The 25,439-nt window shown below is 41.4% G+C and overlaps 1 long non-coding RNA gene across 1 annotated transcript in view; it reads right to left on the bottom strand.

Annotated features, from left to right (window-relative positions):
* Positions 1–15,151, bottom strand: part of LOC144506375 (uncharacterized) — a 59,892-nt gene extending 44,741 nt beyond the window's left edge. Inside the window, exon 1 of the long non-coding RNA XR_013499893.1 lies at positions 15,126–15,151. This is a non-coding gene — a long non-coding RNA (uncharacterized LOC144506375). The remainder of the gene's footprint in view (positions 1–15,125) is intronic.
* Positions 15,152–25,439: the final 10,288 nt, after the last annotated feature.

Consider the following 25,439-nt stretch of genomic DNA (forward strand, 5'->3'; position numbering starts at 1 on the left):
AAAAGTCACTACTGTATCCGCTTCCACTACCTCCCCCAGCAACGTGTTCCAGGCACCCACGGCTCCCTGTGTAAAAAATCTGCCTCATACATCTCCTTTTAATCTTGCCCCTCGCACATTAAACCTATGCCCTCTAGTAATTGACTCTTCCACCCTGGGAAAAAGCTTCTCACTATCCACTCTGTCCTTGCCTCTCATAATCTTGTAGACTTCTATTAGATCTCCCCTCAACCTCCGTCGCTCCAGTGAGAACAAACCAAGTTTCTCCAATCTCTCCTCTTAGCTAATGCCCTCCATACCAGGCAACATCCGAGTAAATCTTTTCTGTACCCTCTCCAAAGCCTCCACATCCTTCTGGTAGTCTGGCGACCAGAATTGAACACTATATTCCAAATGCGGCCTAACTAAGGTTCGATAAAGCTGCAACATGACTTGCCAATTTTTAAACTCAACTTTTGCCAATTTTTAAATGCTTGCCGATGAAGGCAAGCATGCGGTATGCCTTCTTGACTACCTTCTCCACCTGCATTACCTTTCTGCCTTCAGAGATCTGTGGACAAAATGCCAAAGTCCCTTTGTTCCACAGAACTTCCTAGTGTCCTGCCAGTCTTTGAATACTTTCTTGTCAAATTACTCCTTCCAATGTGTATCACCTCACGCCTTTAAGGGTTAAATTCCATCCACCATTATCTGCCCATTTGATCATTCCATCTATATATTCTTGCAGCCCAAGACACTCTGCCTCAATGTTAACCACCTGGCCAATCTTTGTGTCATTTGTAGTTTTCCATTTACACTGCCCTCGGGAACTGACATGGCAGAGTGACTTTAAGAGATGTCAGTGGATAAGAAAATCAACTGTGCCAAATAATAACTGTTCCAGTCTGACACTACAAGCTCTCCTCCACTTCTGCTGGTATTGTGTATATCCCCCCAAGAGCATTACTTTACTTTGAGCCAGGGCCCATGATTAATGATGGTTTCAATTTTGTAAAATGTTGTCATTCGGTGACACTGAGTTTGACTGTCAGAGTTTGCTCATTGCGGGAGATTATCCATATTAAAAGGAGTGATCATTATAGAAAACTGTAGCCATTGCCGGGAAGGTCCATAAGAAGGGAACATGGATTGAAAATTATTAATAAAAGAATTACAGGGGAGATGAAGAAAAATTAATTTGATGCACTGAGTCAACACGGGTTAGAATCCACAGTCTAAATGCAGATTCTGTTTTAACTTTCGAAAGGGAATTGGAGCAATTCTTGAAAAGGGGCAAACATGAAAAAACAGAGCAGTGCGGCTAATTGGATATCTCTTACAAAGATCCATCGTAGACACCATGCAGCAAATAGCCTGCATGATTCTATTTAAATCAATTCAAAAGCTTCCTGCAGTTTAACAACTCATATTAAACAGGAGGATTCTTATATTCTTATATTCACATTTTCTGTACCTGTTATGGTTTGTGCAGGTGATGGCTCATGAATAGTAGTGCTGTTTGCTGTAAGGAAAGGACACAATTTCAGATCAGACAATCAACCCTCACACCCTGTCCGTAATATTGCTTTGTAAAATGGACACAGGTGAAGTCAGTCTGAGCAGCACTAATTTCAAGAAATGTTAATTTTGATTCTAAGTCATTGATATCCCCATAAAAGTGTGCCGACAATAATGTTCAGAGGAACAGCCGTCTATCCTGAGTTTTTTCCACACACACACAAACCACACCCCCATAGCGATCTGCCATTTCCCCTCTGGTGGCAAGACATGTCTTTTACAAGCATTCAACAGATTGGTTTTGAACTATTAAATAGTCTGAGAGAAAAGATGAGGATAAATTATTTTTACTCAGCTCGTTGTTATGGCCTGGCTTGCAAAACTAAATAATGTAAATTTAACACACTCAACAACTCCCTCGCAATTACCTGTTATAGATGAGCTGGTCATATTGGAAAAGGAATTTCCTATAGAAAGGTTATAAGCAGTTAGGATGCGTGTGGTAGATTTCCAGCTAATAATCCGATTGGATTAATCCGGCACACTCGCCCTTTTATAAACCTGCCCAAAGTGATTCAGGAGGAAAAAGGTTGAGGGTGTATACCAGGTGGCCAATGCATTACTACAAGCTTCTTTCTTCTGCTGACATTGTAATTTCGACAAGTGTAACACGTGCTAATGGGTCGGGTCCTTGTTTCACAGCAGCATCTACGTTGCAAAATGCAGCTCTAAGAGCTTCACCATTGTACAAAATTATAGACATTAGGTGCACAGGCCGACAATGGACTGAATCCACTGGCATGATGATAGGCATTTAGAGTCAATGGATTTAGGGTAATTAATGAACACATTGGAGGTAAGATAAGGAGACTTTATTTTTAATGGAGAATCTTAAGGTTTAGGTGACAGTGCCTGAAACATTGGTGGAAGCTGATTCTATCGTATTAGTATACTTGAAAAGAGAAATTGACAGAGGCAAAGAGCAAGGGAGTGGGACTAAATAGATAACATTTTCAAAGGCCCACCACAGGTACAATGAGTCAAAAAGCATCAATCTATCCACTTTGATTCAATGTTAATCATATCAACAGCTTTCTGGGGTGCTAAAGCACTCAGTTTCAGCATTAGCTGTCTTATTTCTCATATTCTTCATATGCTCGAAGAGAACAATGTCAGTACCTATTATGGGCAGCATGGTGGCACAGTGGTTAGCACTGCTGCCTCACAGCACCAGAGGCCTGGGTTCAATTCCAACCTGGGTAACTGTCTGTGCGGAGTTTGCTCATTCTCCACGTGTCTGCGTACGTTTCCTCAAGGTGTTCCAGTTTCCTCCCACAGTTCAAAGTTGTGCAGATTAGGTGGTTTGGCAATGCTAAATTGTCCCTTAGTGTCCGAAGATGTGTAGGTTAGATTGTTTAGTCATGACAAATGTGTATGTTTATGGGGATAGTGCTGGGGAAAGGGCCTGGGTAAGGTCAGAGAGTCACTGCAGGCTCATTGGGCAAAATGGCCTCCTTCTACACTGTAAGGATTCTATGATCCTATCAGTAGGTGTCGCACTAACAATGGTACTGTTCACTATAGACCTTGGAGGAAAGTTTGGTAACCAATGGACATGGGTTAAAGGTAATTAGCAAATGTACTAGAGACTAGATGATGAGAAATTGGATGAGATTATACAGTCCCGCCCACTGTGTGGATTCTGGTGACAGAGGTGGCTCACCCTTGGCTGGCAGCATGATTCTCCAGTCCTGCCGATGTCAACGGCATTTTGCATTGTTTTCTGGGCATGCTGCCAGGGACCCTGTCACTGGGGGTCGGCATCAGTGGGACCGGAGGATCCCGCCAACAAGTAATGCTACATGTCTTATCCCAATTCCGCAAGGTTTTGCAGCCTGGGTTGTAAAGAAAACTAATTTCAGCAATTTTTATTGATGTACAACTGCTATTTTCAAAATTTTAATCTCTCAATCACCAATTTGCACTTACCTGTCACCGGTGAAGTGGTCACATTTGTCAAGGGATTTCCTGTAAAAAGATTAGAAGCAGTTAGGTCAGATGTGGTTGATGGTGGAATTTGAATTCAATAAACATAATCTGGAATTAAGAATCTATGATGACCATGAAACCATTGTTGATTGTGGGAAATACCCATCTGGTTCACTAATGTCCCTGAGGGAAGGAAATCTACCACCCTGACCTGGTCTGGCCTATATGTGACTCCAGATCCACAGCAAGGTGGTTGACTCTCAATTGCCCTCCGAAATGGCATAGCAAGCCACTCAGTTTCAAGGGCAACTAGAGATGGGCAATAAATCCTCGCCAGCCAGTGATACCCATGTTCCACGAAAGAATAAGAAAAACATAATGCTAAGATTTACTGATCTCCCCATTAAATTTCTGCCACTGATAATATCCAGAGGAATGGTATATACTCCGAGTATCCTCTACTCATCTACAACCTACACACACATTTTGCTGCCCTTTTTCTCTCTTTGGTGGTAATAAATCCCATTTAAAACTAGGTGATTGATTTTTTTAAAAAACAACTATATCGGCATTTTATGTAGTTTCTAGTACCAGTGACACTGGGCGTGTGACAAGGTATGAGATTTAGAAAATACTGTCTGTCCAGACCTTCCTTGTGTATTATTGTGCAAGTTATAGGAGGTGCAGTCCCCAAGAGAGCAGAGGAGCTGGATTTGTCAGTCTGCATTGGGGAGAAGCAGCTCAGGTACATTCATATAGTCAAGTTAACAAAGTCAAACTTTGTTCATAAATATACAGTGGTTTTTTTAAGTGATCATCTCTCTCAGAAATCACTATTTACAATTAGCTGTCAAGGTGTGGTGGTAATCGTGGGAAAGGAGACCCCTGTAAATAGATAACAAACATTTTGGTTGTGTGTTGTAGAATCATAAAATCATACAGTGCAGAAGAGGCTCTTTGGCCCATCGAGTCTGCACCGATACATTAGAAACACCTGACCTCCCACCAAGTCCCATCTGCCAGTATTTGGCCAATACCCTTGTGTGTTATAACGTGCCAAGTGTTCATCCAGGTACTTTTTAAAGGATGTGAGGCAACCCGCCTCTACCACCCTCCCAGGCAGCACATTCCAGACCATCACCACTCTCTGGGTAAAATAATTTTTCCACACATCCCCCCAAAACCTCCTATCCCTCACCTTGAACCAAACCTAGTTGAAGGGTCAGTCCTTTCGTTACTGACCCTTCAACTAAGGGGAACAGCTGCTCCTTTTCCACTCTGCCCATGTCCTTCATAGTCATGTACGCCTCGATCAGGTCGCCCCTCAGTCTGCTTCAATGAAAACAAGCCAAGCCTACCCAACCTCTCTTCACAACTTCAATGTTCCATCCCAGGCAGCATCCTGGTGAATCTCCTCTGCACCCACTCCAGTGCAATCACATCCTTCCAATAATGTGGCGATCAGAACTACACACAGAACTCTAGCTGTGGCCTCACCAAAGTTCTTTACAACTCCAACATGATGCCCCTGCTTTTATAATCTAGGCCTCGAACGATAAAGGCAAGCGTGTCATATGCTTTTTTCACCACCCTCCTAACATGCTCTTCCACCTTCAGAGATCTGTGGACAAAAATGCCAAAGTCCCTTTATTCCACAGAATGTCCTAGTGTCCTGCCATTCATTGAATACTTTCTTGCCAAATTACTCCTTCCAAAGTGTATCACCTCACACTTTTCAGGGTTAAATTCCATCTACCACTTATCTGCCCATTTAATCATTCCATCTTTATCTCATGCAGCCCAAGTCACTCCGCCTCAATGTTAACCACCCGGCCAGTCCTTGTGTCATTTATAGTTTTCCATTGACACTGCCCTCGGGAACTGACATGGCAGAGTGACTTTACGAGCATGTCAGTGAATAAGAAAATCAACTGTACCAAATAATAACTGTTCCAGTCTGACACTACAAGCTCTCCTCCTCTTCTGCTGGTATTGTGTATATCCCCGCAAGAGCATTACTTTACTCTGAGCCAGGGCCCATGATTAATGATGGCTTCAATTTTGTAAAATGTTGCCATTAGGTGACACTGAGTTTGACTGTCAGAGTTTGCTCATTGCAGGAGATTATCCATATTAAAAGGAGTGATCACTATAGAAAACTGTAGCCATTGCCAGGTCGGTCCATAATAAGGAACATGGATTGAAAATTATTAACAAAAGAATTACAGGAGAGATGAAGAAAAATTAATTGGATGCAGTGAGTCAACACGGGTTAGAATCCACAGTCTAAATGCAGATTCTGTTATAACTTCCGAAAAGGAATAGGAGCAATTCTTAAAAAGGGGCAAGCGTGAAAAATCAGAGCAGTGCGGCTAATTGGATATCTCTTACAAAGATCCACCGTAGACACCATGAAGCAAATAGCCTGCATGATTCTATTTAAATCAATTCAAAAGCTTCCTGCAGTTTAACTACTCATAATAAACAGGAGGATTCTTATATTCTTATATTGACATTTTCTGTACCTGTTGTGGTTTGTGCAGGTGACGACTCATGAATAGTAGTGCTGTTTGCTGTAAGGAAAGGACACAATTTCAGATCAGACAATCAACCCCCACACCCTGTCCGTAACATTACTTTGTAAAATGAACACAGGTGAAGTCAGTCTGAGCAGCAGTAACTTCAAGAAATTGTTAATATTTGATTCTAAGTCATTGATATCCCCATTAAATTGTGCCAATGATAATGTTTAGAGGAACATCCATCCATCCTGAGTTTCTTCTACACACCCACAAACCACACACACATAGCGATCTGCCATTTCCCCTCTGGTAGCAAGACATGTCTTTTACAAGCATTCAACTGATTGGTTTTGAACTATTAAATAGTCTGAGAGGGAAGATGAGGATAAATTATTTTTACTCAGCAAGTTGTTATGGCCTGGTTTGGAAAACTAAATCATGTAAATTTAACACACACAACAACCCCTTTGCAATTACCTGTTATAGATGAGCTGGTCATATTGGAAAAGGAATTTCCTATAGAAAGATTATAAGCAGTTAGAATGCGTGTGGTAGATTTCCAGCTAATAATCCCATTGGATTAATCCGGCACACTCGCCCTTTTATAAACCTGCCCAAAGTGATTCAGGAGGAAAAAGGTTGAGGGTGTATACCAGGTGGCCAATGCATTACTACAAGGTTCTTTCTTCTGCTGACATTGTAATTTCGACAAGTGTAACACGTGCTAATGGGTCGGGTCCTTGTTTCACAGCAGCATCTACGTTGCAAAATGCAGCTCTTAATGATGCATAGCTTAACTCTAAGAGCTTCACCATTAGGGGCACAGGCCTACAATGGACTGAATCCACTGACATGATGATAGGCATTTACAGTCAATGGATTTAGGGTAATTACTGAACACATTGGAGGCAAGATAAGGAGACATTATTTTTAATGGAGAATCTTAAGGTTTAGGTGACAGTGCCTGAAACATTGGTGGAAGCTGATTCTATCGTATTAGTATACTTGAAAAGAGAAATTGACAGAGGCAAAGAGCAAGGGAGTGGGACTAAATAGATAACATTGTCAAAGGCCCACCACAGGTACAATGAGTCAAAAAGCCTCATTCTATCCACTTTGATTCAATGTTAATCATATCAACAGCTTTTGGGGGTGCTAAAGCACTCAGTTTCAGCTTTAGCTGTCTTATTTCTCATATTCTTCATATGCTCGAAGAGAACAATGTCAGTACCTATTATGGGCAGCATGGTGGCACAGTGGTTAGCACTGCTGCCTCACAGCACCAGAGACCTGGGTTCAATTCCAACCTGGGTGACTGTCTGTGCGGAGTTTGCACATTCTCCACGTGTCTGCGTACGTTTCCTCACGGTGTTCCACTTTCCTCCCACAGTTCAAAGTTGTGCAGATTAGGTGGTTTGGCAATGCTAAATTGTCCCTTAGTGTCCGAAGATGTGTAGGTTAGATTGTTTAGTCATGACAAATGTGTATGTTTATGGGGATAGCGCTGGGGAAAGGGCCTGGGTAAGGTCAGAGAGTCACTGCAGGCTCATTGGGCAAAATGGGCTCCTTCTACACTGTAAGGATTCTATGATCCTATCAGTAGGTGTCGCACTAACAATGGTACTGTTCACTATAGACCTTGGAGGAAAGTTCGGTAACCAATGGACATGGGTTAAAGGTAATTAGCAAATGTACTGGAGAGTAGATGATGAGAAATTGGATGAGATTATACAGTCCCGCCCACTGTGTGGATTCTGGTGACAGAGGTGGCTCACCCTTGGCTGGCAGCATGATTCTCCAGTCCTGCCGATGTCAACGGCATTTTGCATTGTTTTCTGGGCATGCTGCCAGGGACCCTGTCACTGGGGGTCGGCATCAGTGGGACTGGAGGATCCCGCCAACATGTAGGGCTACAGGTTTTATCTTAATTCAGCACGGTTTTGCAGCCTGGGTTGTAAAGAGAACTACTTTCAGCAATTTTTATTGATGTACAACTGCTATTTTCAAAATTTTAATCTCTCAATCACCAATTTGCACTTACCTGTCACCGGTGAAGTGGTCACATTTGTCAAGGGATTTCCTGTAAAAAGATTAGAAGCAGTTAGGTCAGATGTGGTTGATGGTGGAATTTGAATTCAATAAACATAATCTGGAATTAAGAATATATAATGAGCATGAAACCATTGTTGATTGTGGGAAATACCCATCTGGTTCACTAATGTCCCTGAGGGAAGGAAATCTACCACCCTGACCTGGTCTGGCCTATATGTGACTCCAGATCCACAGCAAGGTGGTTGACTCTCAATTGCCCTCCGAAATGGCATAGCAAGCCACTCAGTTTCAAGGGCAACTGGAGATGGGCAATAAATGCTCGCCTGCCAGTGATACCCATGTTCCACGAAAGAATAAGAAAAACATAATGCTAAGATATACTGATCTCTCCATTAAATTTCTGCCACTGATAATATCCAGAGGAACGGTATTTACTCCGCGTATCCTCTACTCATCTACAACCGACACACACATTTTGCTGCCCTTTTTCTCTCTTTGTTGGTAATAAATCCCATTTAAAACTAGGTGATTTGATTTTTTTTTAAAACAACTATATCGGCGTTTTATGTAGTTTCTAGTACCAGTGACACTGGGCATGTGACAAGGTACGAGATTTAGAAAATACTGTTTGTCCAGACCTTCCTTGTGTATTATTGTGCAAGTTATAGGAGGTGCTGTCCCCAAAGGAGCAGAGGAGCTGAATTTGTCAATCTGCATTGGGGAGAAGCAGCTCAGGTACATTCATACAGTCAAGTTAACAAAGTCAAACTTTGTTCAGAAATATACAGTGGTTTTTTTTAAGTGATCCTCTCTCTCAGAAAGCACTATTTACAATTAGCTGTCAAGGTGTGGTGGTAATAGTGGGAAAGGAGACCCCTGTAAATAGATAACAAACATTTTGGTTGTGTGTTGTAGAATCATAAAATCATACAGTGCAGAAGAGGCTCTTTGGCCCATCGAGTCTGCACCGATACATTAGAAACACCTGACCTCCCACCAAGTCCCATCTGCCAGTATTTGGCCAATACCTTTGTATGTTATAAGGTGCCAAGTGTTCATCCAGGTACTTTTTAAAGGATATGAGGCAACCCGCCTCTACCACCCTCCCAGCCAGCACATTCCAGACCATCACCACTCTCTGGGTAAAATAATTTTTCCACACATCCCACATAAACTCTCCTGTCCCTCACCTTGAACCAAACTTAGTTGAAGGGTCAGTCCTTTCGTTACTGACCCTTCAACTAAGGGGAAAAGCTGCTCCTTATCCACTCTGCCCATGTCCTTCATAGTCATGTATGCCTCGATCAGGTCGCCCCTCAGTCTGCTTCAATGAAAACAAGCCAAGCCTACCCAACCTCTCTTCACAACTTCAATGTTCCATCCCAGGCAGCATCCTGGTGAATCTCCTCTGCACCCACTCCAGTGCAATCACATCCTTCCAATAATGTGGCGATCAGAACTACACACAGAACTCTAGCTGTGGCCTCACCAAAAGTTCTTTACAACTCCAACATGATGCCCCTGCTTTTATAATCTAGGCCTCGAACGATAAAGGCAAGCGTGTCATATGCTTTTTTCACCACCCTCCTAACATGCTCTTCCACCTTCAGAGATCTGTGGACAAAAATGCCAAAGTCCCTTTATTCCACAGAATGTCCTAGTGTCCTGCCATTCATTGAATACTTTCTTGCCAAATTACTCCTTCCAAAGTGTATCACCTCACACTTTTCAGGGTTAAATTCCATCTACCACTTATCTGCCCATTTAATCATTCCATCTATATCTCTTGCAGCCCAAGTCACTCCGCCTCAATGTTAACCACCCGGCCAGTCCTTGTGTCATTTATAGTTTTCCATTGGACGCTGCTCTTGGGAACTGACATGGCAGAGTGACTTTAAGAGAATGTCAGTGAATAAGAAAATCAACTATACCAAATAATAACTGTTCCAGTCTGACACTACAAGCTCTCCTCCTCTTCTGCTGGCATTGTGTATATCCCCCCAAGAGCATTACTTTACTCTGAGCCAGGGCCCATGATTAATGATGCCTTCAATTTTGTAAAATGTTGCCATTAGGTGACACTGAGTTTGACTGTCAGAGTTTGCTCATTGCAGGAGATTATCCATATTAAAAGGGGTGATCACTATAGAAAACTGTAGCCATTGCCGGGTCGGTCCATAATAAGGAACATGGATTGAAAATTATTAACAAAAGAATTACAGGGGAGATGAAGACAAATTAATTTGATGCAGTGAGTCAATACGGGTTAGAATCCACAGTCTAAATGCAGATTCTGTTATAACTTCCGAAAAGGAATAGGAGCAATTCTTGAAAAGGGGCAAGCGTGAAAAATCGGAGCAGTGCGGCTAATTGGATATCTCTTACAAAGATCCACCGTAGACACCATGAAGCAAATAGCCTGCATGATTCTATTTAAATCAATTCAAAAGCTTCCTGCAGTTTAACTACTCATAATAAACAGGAGGATTCTTATATTCTTATATTGACATTTTCTGTACCTGTTGTGGTTTGTGCAGGTGACGACTCATGAATAGTAGTGCTGTTTGCTGTAAGGAAAGGACACAATTTCAGATCAGACAATCAACCCTCACACCCTGTCCGTAACATTACTTTGTAAAATGAACACAGGTGAAGTCAGTCTGAGCAGCAGTAATTTCAAGAAATTGTTAATATTTGATTCTAAGTCATTGATATCCCCATTAAATTGTGCCAATGATAATGTTTAGAGGAACATCCATCCATCCTGAGTTTCTTCTACACACCCACAAACCACACACACATAGCGATCTGCCATTTCCCCTCTGGTAGCAAGACATGTCTTTTACAAGCATTCAACTGATTGGTTTTGAACTATTAAATAGTCTGAGAGAGAAGATGAGGATAAATTATTTTTACTCAGCAAGTTGTTATGGCCTTGTTTGGAAAACTAAATCATGTTAATTTAACACACTCAACAACCCCTTTGCAATTATCTGTTATAGATGAGCTGGTCATATTGGAAAAGGAATTTCCTATAGAAAGATTATAAGCAGTTAGAATGCGTGTGGTAGATTTCCAGCTAATAATCCCATTGGATTAATCTGGCACACTCGCCCTTTTATAAACCTGCCCAAAGTGATTCAGGAGGAAAAATGTTGAGGGTGTATACCAGGTGGCCAATGCATTACTCCAAGGTTCTTTCTTCTGCTGACATTGTAATTTCGACAAGTGTAACACGTGCTAATGGGTCGGGTCCTTGTTTCACAGCACCATCTACGTTGCAAAATGCAGCTCTTAATGATGCATAGCTTAACTCTAAGAGCTTCACCATTGTACAGAATTATAGACATTAGGGGCACAGGCCTACAAAGGACTGAATCCACTGATATGATGATAGGCATTTACAGTCAATGGATTTAGGGTAATTACTGAAAACATTGGAGGTCAGATAAGGAGACATTATTTTTAATGGAGAATCTTAAGGTTTAGGTGACAGTGCCTGAAACATTGGTGGAAGCTGATTCTATCGTATTAGTACACTTGAAAAGAGAAATTGACAGAGGCAAAGAGCAAGGGAGTGGGACTAAGTAGATAACATTGTCAAAGGCCCATCCCAGTTACAATGAGTCAAAAAACCTCATTCTATCCACTTTGATTCAATGTTAATCATATCAACAGCTTTTGGGGGTGCTAAAGCACCCAGTTTCAGCATTAGATGTCTTATTTCTCTTATTCTTAATATGCTCGAAGAGAACAATGTCAGTACCTATTATGGGCAGCATGGTGGCACAGTGGTTAGCACTGCTGCCTCAAAGCACCAGTGACCTGGGTTCAATTCCAACCTGGGTAACTGTATGTGTGGTGTTTGCACCTTCTTCCCGTGTCTGCGTGCGTTTCCTCAAGGTGCTCCAGTTTCCTCCCACAGTTTAAAGATGTGCAGATTAGGTGGTTTGGCAATGCTAAATTGTCCCTCAGTGTCCGAAGATGTGTAGGTTAGATTGTTTAGTCACAGCAAATGTGTCTATTTATGGGGATAGTGCTGGGGAAAGGGCCTGGGTAAGGTCAGAGAGTCACTGCAGGCTCATTGGGCAAAATGGTCTCCTTCGACACTGTCAGGATTCTATGATCCTATCAGTAGGTGTCGCACTAACAATGGTACTGTTCACTATAGACCTTGGAGGAAAGTTTGGTAACCAATGGACATGGGTTAAAGGTAATTAGCGAATGTACTCGAGACGAGACTAGATGATGAGAAATTGGATGAGATTATACAGTCCCGCCCACTGTGTGGATTCTGGTGACAGAGGTGGCTCACCCTTGGCTGGCAGCATGATCCTCCAGTCCTGCCGATGTCAACGGCATTTTGCATTGTTTTCTGGGCATGCTGCCAGGGACCCTGTCACTGGGGGTCGGCATCAGTGGGACCGGAGGATCCCGCCAACAAGTAATGCTACATGTCTTATCCCAATTCCGCAAGGTTTTGCAGCCTGGGTTGTAAAGAAAACTAATTTCAGCAATTTTTATTGATGTACAACTGCTATTTTCAAAATTTTAATCTCTCAATCACCAATTTGCACTTACCTGTCACCGGTGAAGTGGTCACATTTGTCAAGGGATTTCCTGTAAAAAGATTAGAAGCAGTTAGGTCAGATGTGGTAGATGGTGGAATTTGAATTCAATAAACATAATCTGGAATTAAGAATCTATGATGACCATGAAACCATTGTTGATTGTGGGAAATACCCATCTGGTTCACTAATGTCCCTGAGGGAAGGAAATCTACCATCCTGACCTGGTCTGGCCTATATGTGACTCCAGATCCACAGCAAGGTGGTTGACTCTCAATTGCCCTCCGAAATGGCATAGCAAGCCACTCAGTTTCAAGGGCAACTGGAGATGGGCAATAAATGCTCGCCTGCCAGTGATACCCATGTTCCACGAAAGAATAAGAAAAACATAATGCTAAGATTTACTGATCTCCCCATTAAATTTCTGCCACTGATAATATCCAGAGGAACGGTATTTACTCCGAGTATCCTCTACTCATCTACAACCTACACACACATTTTGCTGCCCTTTTTCTCTCTTTGTTGGTAATAAATCTCATTTCAAACTAGGTGATTGATTTTTATAAAAAACAACTATATGGCGTTTTATGTAGTTTCTAGTACCAGTGACACTGGGCGTGTGACAAGGTACGAGATTTAGAAAATACTGTCTGTCCAGACCTTCCTTGTGTATTATTGTGCAAGTTATAGGAGGTGCAGTCCCCAAGAGAGCAGAGGAGTTGAATTTGTCAATCTGCATTGGGGAGAAGCAGCTCAGGTACATTCATATAGTCAAGTTAACAAAGTCAAACTTTGTTCAGAAATATACAGTGGTTTTTTTTAAGTGATCATCTCTCTCAGAAATCACTATTTACAATTAGCTGTCAAGGTGTGGTGGTAATAGTGGGAAAGGAGACCCCTGTAAATAGATAACAAACATTTTGGTTGTGTGTTGTAGAATCATAAAATCATACAGTGCAGAAGAGGCTCTTTGGCCCATCGAGTCTGCACCGATACATTAGAAACACCTGACCTCCCACCAAATCCCATCTGCCAGTATTTGGCCAATACCCTTGTATGTTATAACGTGCCAAGTGTTCATCCAGGTACTTTTTAAAGGATGTGAGGCAACCCGCCTCTACCACCCTCCCAGGCAGCACATTCCAGACCATCACCACTCTCTGGGTAAAAGGATTTTTCCTCACATCCCCCCAAAACCTCCTATCCCTCACATTGAACCGATGTCCTCTCGTGACTGACCCTTCAACTAAGGGGAACAGCTGCTCCTTATCCACTCTGCCCATGTCCTTCATAGTCATGTACGCCTCGATCAGGTCGCCCCTCAGTCTGCTTCAATGAAAACAAGCCAAGCCTACCCAACCTCTCTTCACAACTTCAATGTTCCATCCCAGGCAGCATCCTGGTGAATCTCCTCTGCACCCACTCCAGTGCAATCACATCCTTCCAGTAATGTGGCGATCAGAACTACACACAGAACTCAAGCTGTGGCCTCACCAAAGTTCTTTACAACTCCAACATGACGCCCCTGCTTTTATAATCTATGCCTCGAACGATAAAGGCAAGCGTGTCATATGCTTTTTTCACCACCCTCCTAACATGCTCTTCCACCTTCAGAGATCTGTGGACAAAAATGCCAAAGTCCCTTTATTCCACAGAATGTCCTAGTGTCCTGCCATTCATTGAATACTTTCTTGCCAAATTACTCCTTCCAAAGTGTATCACCTCACACTTTTCAGGGTTAAATTCCATTTACCACTTATCTGCCCATTTAATCATTCCATCTATATCTCTTGCAGCCCAAGACACTCCGCCTCAATGTTAACCACCCAGCCAGTCCTTGTGTCATTTGTAGTTTTCCATTGACGCTGCTCTTGGGAACTGACATGGCAGAGTGAATAAGAAAATCAACTATACCAAATAATAACTGTTCCAGTCTGACACTGCAGGCTCTCCTCCACTTCTGCTGGTATTGTGTATGTCTAAATGGTGCTGTCTAAATGAGCCAGGGCCCATGATTAATGATGCCTTCAATTTTGTAAAATGTTGTCATTAGGTGACACTGAGTTTGACTGTCAGAGTTTGCTCATTGCGGGAGATTATCCATATTAAAAGGAGTGATCACTATAGAAAACTGTAGCCATTTCCGGGTCGGTCCATAATAAGGAACATGGATTGAAAATTATTAACAAAAGAATTATAGGGGCGATGAAGACAAATTAATTTGATGCAGTGAGTCAATACGGGTTAGAATCCACAGTCTCAATGCAGATTCTGTTCTAACTTTCGAAAGGGAATTGGAGCAATTCTTGAAAAGGGGCAAATGTGAAAAATCAGAGCAGTGCGGCTAATTGGATATCTCTTACAAAGATCCATCGTAGACACCATGAAGCAAATAGCCTGCATGATTCTATTTAAATCAATTCAAATGTTTCTTGCAATTTAACTACTCATATTAAACAGGAGGATTCTTATAATCTTATATTCACATTTTCTGTACCTGTTGTGGTTTGTGCAGGTGACGGCTCATGAATAGTAGTGCTGTTTGCTTTAAGAAAAGGGCACAATTTCAGATCAGACAATCAACCCTCACATCCTGTCCATCACGTTACTTTGTAAAATGAACACAGGTGAAGTCAGTCTGAGCAGCAGTAATTTCAAGAAATTGTTAATATTTGAATCTAAGTCATTAATATCCCCATAAAATTGTGTCAATGATAATGTTCAGAGGGACATCGGTCTACCCTGAGTTTCTTCCACACACCCACAAACCACGCACTCGTAGTGATCTGCCATTTCCCCTCTGGTGGCAAGACATGTCTTTTACAAGCATTCAACTGATTGGTTTTGAACTATTAAATAGTCTGAGAGAGAAGATGAGGATAAATTATTTTTACTCAGCAAGTTGTTATGGCCTGATTTGCATAAGTAAATAATGTAAATTTAACACACTCAACAACCTCTTTGCAGTTACGTGTTATGGATTACGTGTTCATATTGGAAAAGGAATTTCCTATAGAAAGTTTACAAGCGGTTAGGTCAGGTGTGGTAGATTTCCAGCTCCATTGAGTTAATCCGGCACACTCGCCCTTTTATAAACCTCCCCAAAGTGATTCAGTAGGAAAAAGGCTGAGATGCATGCCAGGTGGCTGATGCATTACTGCAAGGTTCCCTCTTCTGTTGACATTGTAATTTCGACAAGCGCAACACATGGCTAATGGGTCGGGTCCTTGTTTCACAACATCATCCACATTGTCAAATGCAGCTCTTAATTGATGCATAGCTTGACTCTAAGAGCTTCAACATTGTTGGAAATTATAGACATTAGGAGCGCAGACCTATAGTAGACTGAATCCACTAGCATGATGATGGACATTCAGAGTCAATGGATGTAGGGTAATTACTGAACACATTAGAAGTAAGGTAAGGAGATATTATTTTTAATTGGAGAATCTTATGGTTTAGACTGCAGTACCTGAATGATTGATGGAAACTGATTCTATTCTATACTTGAAAAGAGAACTTTATAGAGGCAAAGAGCAAAGAAGTTGGACTATGTGGATAGCACTTTCAAAGACCCAGCACAGCTACAATGTGTCAAAAAGCCTCATACTATCCACTTTGATTCAACGTTAATGACATCAATAGGTTCTTGGGGTGCTTAAGTCCTCAATTTCAGCATTAGTTGTCTTATCCCTATATTCTTAATATGCCCAAAGAGCACATTGTCAGTACCGATTATGAGCAGCACGGTGGTGCAGCGGTTAGCACTGCTGCCTCACAGCTCCAGGGACCCAGGGGCAATTCCAATCTTGTGTGACTGTCTATCTGTGTGGAATTTGTACGTTCTCTCTGTGTTTGTGTTGGTTTCCTCTGGGAGCTCTGGTTTCCTCTCACAGTTCAAAGATGTGCAGATTAGGTGGCTTGGCAATGCTAAATTGTCCTTAGCGTCCCAAGATGTGTAGGTTAGATGGATTATTTGTGTGGGGTTACGGGGATAAGGTTGGAGAAAGGGCCTGTACATGGTCAGAGAGTCGCTGCAGACTCGTTGGGCCAAATGGCCTCCTTCTGCACTGCAGGGATTCTATAATCCTATCAGAAGGTGTCACGCTAACAATGGTACTATTCATTATACTCCTTGGAGGAAAGGTTGATAACCATGGGACATGGATTGAAGGTAATTTGCAAACGTATTAGCGAGTAGATGAGATGAAATTGGGTGAGATTATCCAGTCCCACTCACAGTGTGTTTTCCAGCGGCAGAGGTGGCTTGCCATTGGCTGGCAGCATGATGTCAATGGCATTTTGCACTGTTTTCCGGGCATGCCGCCAGGGACCTTGCCACTGGGGGTCAGCATCAGAGGGACTGGAAGATCCCACCACCAGGTAGGGCCCAATTCAGCACGATTTTGCGGCTTGGGTTGTAAAGAGAACTAATTTCAGCAATTTTTATTGATGCACAGCTGCTATTTTCAAAATTTAAATCTCTCAATCGCCAATTTGCAGTTACCGCTCACCGGTAAGTTCCTGTAAAAAGATTACAAGCTGTTAGGTTGGATGTGGTAGATGGTAGGTGGTGGAATTTGAATTCAATAAATAAAATCTGGAATTAAGAATCCACTGATGACCATGAAACCATTGTTGGTTGTTAGAAAAACCCATGTGGTTCATTAATGTTTTTGAGGGAAGGAAATCTGCTGTCATTACCTGGTCTGGACTACATATGACACCAGAGATACAGAAATGTGGCAACTGCCCTCTGAAATGACTGAGTAAGCCATTCAGTTTCAAGGGCAACTAGGGATGGGCAATAAATGCTGGCCAGCCAGCAACACCCATATGCCACGAAAGAATAAAAAAAACATTAATCTAACAGATTTCCTCATTAAAATTCTGCCAAATGATAATTTCCAGATGAACGGTATTTACTCTGTGTCGTCTACACATCTACAACCTACACACGTTTTGATACACTTTTTCTCCTCTTCGTGGTAATCCATCTAACTTAAAACTAAGTGATTGATCTTTTTGTTCTTAAAAACTATATTGGCCTTTAATGTCGTTTCTAGTGCCAGTGGTACTGGGCTTGTGACAAGGCACTAGATTTTGAAAATAACGTTTGACCAGATCTTCCGAGTGTATTATTGTGCATCTTATAGGAGGTGCTGCCTCCAACAGAGAAACTGAATTTGTCAATCTGCATTGGGAAGAAGCAGCTCAGGTACATTCATACAGTCAAGTTAACAAAGTCAAACTGTGTTCATAAATGTACAATGGCCATTTTCAAAATTTGAATTTCTCTTGAAAATAGCTATTTACAATTACCTGTCACAGGTGTGGTGGTCATAGTGGAAAAGGAATTCACTGTAAAAAGAAAACAAACATTTTGGTTGGATGTAGCAGATTTCCATTGACGCCGCCCTCTGGAACTACATGGCAGAGTGACCTTTAAGAGACTGTCAGTGGATAAGAAAATCAACTGAACCAATCTGACACTACAAGCTCTCCTCCACTTCTGCTGGTATTGTGTATATCCCCCCAAGAGCATTACTTTACTCTGAGCCAGGGCCCATGATTAATGATGGCTTCAATTTTGTAAAATGTCATTAGGTGACACTGAGTTTGACTGTCAGAGTTTGCACATTGCAGGTGATTATCCATATTAAAAGGAGTGATCACTATAGAAAACTGTAGCCATTGCTGGGTAGGTCCATAATAGGAGGACATGAATTGAAAATTATCAAAAGAATTACAGGGGAGATTAAATTAATTTAACACTGCGAGTCACTACAGGTTAGAATCCACAGTCTAAATGCAGATTCTGTTGTAACTTTCAAAAGAGAATTGGAGAAATACTTGAAAAGGGGCAAGGGTGAAAAAGCAGAGCAGTGCCGCTAATTGGATATTTCTTACAAAGATCTGCCATAGACACCATGAAGCAAATAGCCTATATGATTCTAATTAAATCAATTCAACACATTCCACCAGTTTAACTACCCCTTTCCATGATCAGGTTTCTTATACTCTTCATATTTTTGAAGAGCACATTTTCCGTACCTGTTGTGGGCTGTGCAGTTGATGCATCGTTACTAATAGTGCTGTTTGCTGTAAGGAAAGATCACAATTTCAGATCAGACAATCAACCCTCACACCCTGTCCGTAACATTACTTTGTAAAATGTCCACACAGTGATGGAACAACAGAATTACTTGAGGGTTATATAGGAAGATGAGAGATTTTTCATGAGTTTAATAGATCCAGACTATTCCTTCACTGCCACTCATGAATTTAAGTCAGCCTGAGCAGCACTAATTTCAAAAATGTTAATTTTGATTCTAAGTCATTGATCTCCCCATAAAATTGTGCCAAAGATAACGTTCAGATCATCAACCGTCTATCCTGAGTTTTTTCCACACACCCACACGCACTCATAGCCATCAGGTGGCAAGACAGGCCTCTTACAAGTGTTTGACTGATTGCTTTTGAACTATTGAAAAGGACAAGAGAGAAGTTGAGGATAGCAAGTTGTTAAGGCCTGATTTGCAAAAAGAACTAATGTAAATTTAACTCTCAATCACCGATTTGCAGTTATCTGTCACATTGGTAAAGCAATTTGCTATAAAAAGATTACAAGCCAAATGGTCTCAAGGCAGGATTTTCCAGTCCTTCCCGCCAGTGGGATTTTCCAGTCCCGATGAAAGTGACCACTGTGGCAGCTTATCAGCGACAGGATGGGTGAGAGTCATATAAAACACCATAGGCTTTGGCGGGACAGTAAGATCCCACCAGCGAGAATGGTAAGCCACCCCTTCCACCAGAAAATGTGAGTTAGGGGCGCAGCAAATCCCACCCTCCATCTCTCCAGTATCATTCAATTATAATCACTTCAACACTTTCCTGGGGTGCTTATAGCACTCAATTACAACATCAGATTTATTATTTCTTGTACTCTAAATATGCTCAAAGAACAGATCATCAATTCCTGTTATCATCTGTGGAGCAAGTTAACAACAACACTGTTCACTATAGGATTTCAGATCAGACAATCAATTGCCACACCCTGTCTACAACATTATTCTGTGAATTATAAACAGAATATGACACAGTGTGCATACTTAAGGATTTGATTGCAAAATGTTCCATTTTTCACAAAATGAATAGATTGAGGTGTGGTGATCCTCAGGTTAAATCAGCACCAGTCAGCTCTCCCCGGAGAGCAGCCGATGGTCATCTGGGACTATGGTAACTTTTCCTAACATCCAGACTGTTCCTTCTAAGCCAACATTTGAATTAAATGCAACGCGAACATATTTAAGAAATTGTCATATCAATTCTAATAGTTGCTGCTCTCCCCATTAAATTTCTGCCACTGATAATTTTCAGATGAATGGCTGCTTACTTGAGTATCTTCTACACATCTACAAACTACACACAAATGTCGATACACTGTATTCACCTCTGGTGATAAGGCATGTACATTAAAACCAACAGAGTGACCTTTTTGTTTTTAAAAATTATATTATGCATTTTGTACTTTCTAGTACCATAAGCATGTGACAAGGCATTGGATTCAGAAAATACAGTTTGTCCAGACCTTTGCTGTGTATTATTGTGCATCTTAAAGGAGACGCTGCTGGCAAATAAATAGGAGGAGCTGAATTTGTCAATGTGCATTGGCAAGAAACAGCTCAGATACATTCACATAGTCATGTGAACAACATCAAACTTTGTTCTGAAATGTAAGTGGCACTGAGATTGACTGTCAGAGTTGGACATTGTAGGAAAATATGCACATTTGTGATCCCACTATAAGACAAAATAGGCCATTGCCAGATAGGTCTCTAAAAAGAGGACATGGATTTAACCTTAATATAGAATTGAAGTACTGAAGTTGCAGGAATCTGAAAAAAAAACAGAAAATGCTGGAAAATCTCAGCAGGTCTGACAGCATCTTTGGAGAGAGAATAGAGCCAACATTTGAAGTCAGGTGCGTCATCCTGAATTGAAACATTGGCTCTATTCTCTCTCCACAGAATCCTAAAGCTTGCCGAGATTTTCCAGCAGTTTATGGATTTAACCTTATTATCAAAAGAATTCAAGTCATAGAGCCATAGAGGTTTACAGCATGGAAACAGGCCCTTCAGCCCAACTTGTCCATGCTGTCCTTTTTTTTAAACCCCGAAGCTAGTCCCAATTGCCCGCATTTCCATTGCCCTTCTGGACACTTTTGTATCTCTCCCCTCTCACCTTAAACCTATGCCCTCTCGTTTTAAACTCCCCTAACTTTGTGAAAAGATATTGACGATCTAGCTCATCTATGCCTCTCATTATTTTATAGTCCTATATAAATCACCCCTCAGCCTTCTACGCTCAAAGAAAAAAGTCCCAGTCTATCCAGCCTCTCCTTATAACTCTAACCAACAAGTCCCGGTGGAATCCTAGTAAATCTTTTCTGCACTCTTTCTAGTTTAATAATATCCTTTCTATAATAGGGTGACCGGAACTATACACAGTATTCCAAGTCTGACCTTACCAATGTCTTGTACAACTTCAAGAAGATCCAACTGCTGTATTCAATGTTCTGACCAAAGAAACCAAGCATGCTGAATGACTTCTTCACTACTCTGTCCGCCTGTGACTCCACTTTCAAGGAGCTATGAACCTGTATCCCTAGATCTCTTTGTTCAATAACTCTCCCCAACGCCCTACCATTAACTGAGTAAATCCTGCCCTGGTTCAATCTACCAAAATGCATCACCTTGCATTTATCTAAATTAAACTCCATCTGCCATTTGTCAGCCCACTGGCCCAATTGATCAAGATCCCGTTGCAATCATAGATAACCTTCTTCACTGTCCACTATACCACCAATCTTGGTGTCATCTGCAAACTTACTAATGATGCCTCCTATATTCTCATCCAAATCATTAATATAAATGACAAATAACAGTGGACCCGGCACTGATCCCTGAGGCACACCGAAGGTCACAGGCCTCCAGATTGAAAAACAACCCTCTACAACCACCCTCTGTCTTCTGTCAACAAGCCAATTTTATATCCATTTCACTACCTTACCCTGGATCCTGTGAGATTTAACCTTATGTAACAACCTATCATGCAGTACCTTGTTAAAGGTCTTTGCTAAAGTCCATGTAGACAACATCAACTGCACTGCCCTCATCTACCTTCTTGGCTACCCCTTCAAAAAACTCAATCAAATTTGAGAGACATGATTTTCCACTCACAAAGCCATACTGACTATCCCTAATCAGTCCTTGCCTCTCTAAATGAAGTGAAGATGAGGAAAAAGTAATTTTACATAGCGAGCTGATAACGGTTAGAATCCACAGTCTGAGTGCAGATTCTGTTGTAACTTTCAAAAAGGAATTGGAGAAATACTTGAAAAGGAGAAATTTTCAGAGAAAGGGTGAAAAAGCAGGACAGTGTGGCTAATTGGATAGCTCTGTCAAAGAGCCGCTATACACACATTGGGGGAATTTTGCCATCCTGCTCACCACGGAAATCGTAGTGGGAGGGAGGTGGACCATGCAAATGTCTGTTCAGCTTGGGTGGGTCTTTCTGGTTTTGGGGCCAGAAAATCCCACCAACTGAACCATACAGCCTCTTTCTGCCTTTCATCATTCGATCTTAAATAAATTTAACAGCTTCCTGCAGTTTAACCACACATTTACTGCATCAGGATTCTTATATTCTCCATACTTCTGAAGAGCACATTTTCCGTACCTGTTGTAGGCTGTGCAGTTGATGCATCGTTACTAATTGTGCTGTTTGCTGTAAGGAAAGATCACAATTTCAGATCGGACAATCAACCCTCACACTCTGTCTATAACATTACTTTGTAAAATGTCCACACAGTGATGAACTAACTGAATTAACTAAAGATTACATAGGAAGATGAGAGATTTTTCATGAGTTTAATCGATTCAAACTATTCCTTCACTGCCACTCATTGAATAAAAAATTGGCTGTGGTGTATAGCAGGTGGCCAATGCGCTATTGCGAGGTCAGCTTTTCTGCTGATATTGTGAATTACAAAAAGTGAGCAAGCCAATATTAAGCCAAATAGTCTCCAGGCAGGATTTTCCAGCCCTTCCCTCTAGTGGGATCTTCCAGTCCCGATGAAAGTGACCACAGTGGTGGCAGTGGCAGGAAGGGTGAGAGTCATGCAAAACACCATAGACTTTGGCGGGACAGTAAGATCCCGCCAGCGACCAATCGTAAGCCACCGCTTCCAACAGAAAGCGTGAATTAGCGGTGCAGCAAATCCCATCCTCCATCTCTGTATCATTCAATTATAATCACATCAACACTTTCTTGGGGTGCTTACAGCACTCAATTACAATGTCAGATTTATTATTTCTTGTACTCTAAATATGCTCAAAAAGCACATCATCAATTCCTGTTATCATCTGTGGAGAAGGTGTGACATTAGCAACAGCACTATAGGATTTCAGATCACACAATCAATTGCCACAATCTGTCCACTACTTTATTTTGTGAATTATACACAGAATATGACACAGGGTGCATACTTTAGGATTTAATTGCAAAATGTTGCATTTTTCACAACATGAATTGATTGAGGTGTGGTGATCCTCATGTTAAGTCAACACCAGTCAGCTCTCTCCCTCAAAGGGGAGAGCAGCCAATGGTCATCTGAGACTATGGTGACTTTATCTAAGATCCACCTTGGAAAGGAGGCATTTACAGGCCTATCAGGAAAGAGCAGGGGCTAATTGGATACCTCTTTCAAAGAGCTGGCAGAGTTATAAATAGCTGAATTGCTTCCTTCCATTGGTGTGATCCTATGATAAATCACATTAGCCATTTCCTTGAGTAAATAACTAATTAAGTTCAACATCAAATTTCTTATTTCCTTAATACTTTCGAGGAGGGTGTTTTCAGTACTTGTGAGCTGGGGAGAAGGTGTCATATTAACAATAGTTCAGTTTGCTGTAAGGAAAATACAATGGTTCAGTTCAATCACCAGCCATATCCTATTTGACTATTACTCTCTCCAATTCTTCATTGCACATTATTGTGCATCTTCACGGGAATTAAAATGATCACAGGGTAGAATTTGTCCTCCAAGTGTATTGATAATGAGAATATGTATATAAATTCTGTCATGTAAACAAAAATCAAACTTTGTCCATTAATGGTCAGTTGTCATTTTCAAAAATTAAATATCTCAAAATTGGGGCAATTATGATATTCAGCAGAATGGCAACCTCGCTGAAAAACCTCTACTCATCTACAAAAAAGTGTATTCTCTTTGATGGACCATTTCCATCTCTGGTGGCAAGACAAATCATAGAACCATAGAATCATACAGTGCAGGAGAAGTCCTTCAGCCCATCGAGTCTGCACCAACACATTAGAAACACCTGAACTCCATTTCCCAGCACTGGCCCATAGCCTTGAATGTTATGACATGCCAAATGCTCATCCGGATACTCTTTAAAAGGTGTGAGGCAACCCGCCTCTACCACCCTGCCAGGCAGTGCATTCCAGACCATTGCCACCCTCTGGGTAAAAAAGGTTTTTCCTCACATCCGCTCTATACCTCCTGCCCCTCATCTTGAACCTATGTCCCCTTGTGACTGACCCTTCAACTAAAGATATTACAAATGATTCCACAAGATTACAAACAGTTAGGTCAGATTGGGTGAGTTCCCGGAGCACAATTAGCGGGGTTCATCTGGTGGAGTGGCCTTTATATAAAACCATCAACAAGTCCAAACATCAACTTTGACATAAAACTGGGGTCAATCTGATACTTCAAGTTTGCCACCTTTTCTGATGTTGCAACACTACCCCAAACTATTTGGGCATACGATTGTTGCTCCCATCAATGTTGTAAAATTCAGCTACTAAACCAAGCTTGATTATAAGAGTTTGATCATTTTAGTTTCACAACACTATCTAGATTGCAAAATGCAATCCTTACATTATTGACTGTAAGGGCTTGAACATTGTAGGAACTTTACGGGCATTAAGGACTTTTGAGCACAGGTCCACGGGAAGCTATCCACTAGCATGATGGCACTAATGCAGAGTGAATGGATTTAAAGTACCTAGTAAAATTACTAGAAGTAAGATGAGTAAAAACTATTTTTAATCAGAGAGTTCTCTTGGTTTAGGTTGCAGTGCCTGATAAATTGGGCACAGTGAGAAGTCTCACAACACCAGATTAAAGTCCAACAGGTTTATTTGGAATCACAAGCTTTTGGAGCGCGGCTCCTTCATCAGGTGATGAACCTGGTGTTGTGAGACTTCTTACTGTGCCCACCCCAGTCCAACACCGGCATCTCCACATCATGATAAATTGGTGGAAGCTGAGCCTATTGTAACAGTATACTTGAAGAGAGAGATTTACAGAGGAAAAGAGCAGGGGAGTGGAACTAGGTGGATAGCTCTTTCAAAGATCCAGCTTAGGTACAATGAGTCAAAAAGCCTCATTCTGTCCACTTTGATTCATTGATAATCACATCAATAGTTTCCTGGGGTGCTTAAGACTTAGTTGCAACATTAGAATTCTTGTATTCTTAAAATGCTCAAAGAGCACATTGCCAGTAACTGTTATCATCTGTGAAGAAGACATTTAGGATTTCTGATCAACCAGTAACCACACCCTGTCCGTGACATTATTTTGTTAATTGTACAGAGATTATGACTCAGATGGACTGCTTAACGATTTGATTCCAAAATCTGACATTTTTGACGAGTTGAATAGATCAAGATTTTCCTCCTCAGCCAATATTAGAATTGAAAAAAGAGCAAAGGGAACACA

Source organism: Mustelus asterias, chromosome 17 (genome assembly GCF_964213995.1).
Source record: "Mustelus asterias chromosome 17, sMusAst1.hap1.1, whole genome shotgun sequence".
Lineage (NCBI taxonomy): Eukaryota > Metazoa > Chordata > Chondrichthyes > Carcharhiniformes > Triakidae > Mustelus > Mustelus asterias.